Below are 485 nucleotides of genomic sequence, written 5' to 3' on the forward strand. Positions count from 1 at the left end.
GCAGAAGGGGCAGATGGCTGTAAATCAGCAGAAGGCTCAGGAACTACAGATTCCTGAAAAATCTCAACACAAAAAAAACAAATAGTGTAAATATTGTGTATGTACCAAGACCCGATGTGCACGTGTGTGCACAAAGTTTGAAGGGATTTTCCTGTGACAAAGAAATGAAAAAAATACTAACAAAATGTTAAAACTTGATGATAAACACTCCAAATACACAATTTAATAATTGACTGGTGAAATCTAATAGTGATAATTAAGAAAATCAGAAAAACTTACCTTGACATTCAAGACACCCGACTCTGCCCTCTTCTTTCACCAAAATCTCAGCAACAAGAGAAAATTTCAAAATGTAAATAAAACTACAAGATTGTCAAGAGTGCACTCTAGTGAGTAAAATCAAAACATTTTTATTAGCTATTTTTTCTCTGTGCTAATTTAAGCGCCAAAGTTAAAATTTCAAAATAGCACAGGTGTGTACATTG

The 485-nt window shown here is 33.4% G+C and overlaps 1 long non-coding RNA gene across 1 annotated transcript; it reads right to left on the reverse strand.

The window, feature by feature from the left end:
* Positions 1 to 29: 29 nt before the first annotated feature.
* Positions 30 to 475, reverse strand: LOC103523878. Its single transcript, XR_542091.2, has 2 exons — positions 280 to 475; positions 30 to 62 (listed from the first exon to the last, which is right to left on the reverse strand). It is a non-coding gene; the product is annotated as an uncharacterized LOC103523878 (long non-coding RNA).
* Positions 476 to 485: the final 10 nt, after the last annotated feature.

This window comes from Diaphorina citri, unplaced genomic scaffold, assembly GCF_000475195.1.
Source record: "Diaphorina citri unplaced genomic scaffold, Diaci psyllid genome assembly version 1.1 scaffold50344, whole genome shotgun sequence".
In the NCBI taxonomy this organism is placed as follows: domain Eukaryota; kingdom Metazoa; phylum Arthropoda; class Insecta; order Hemiptera; family Psyllidae; genus Diaphorina; species Diaphorina citri.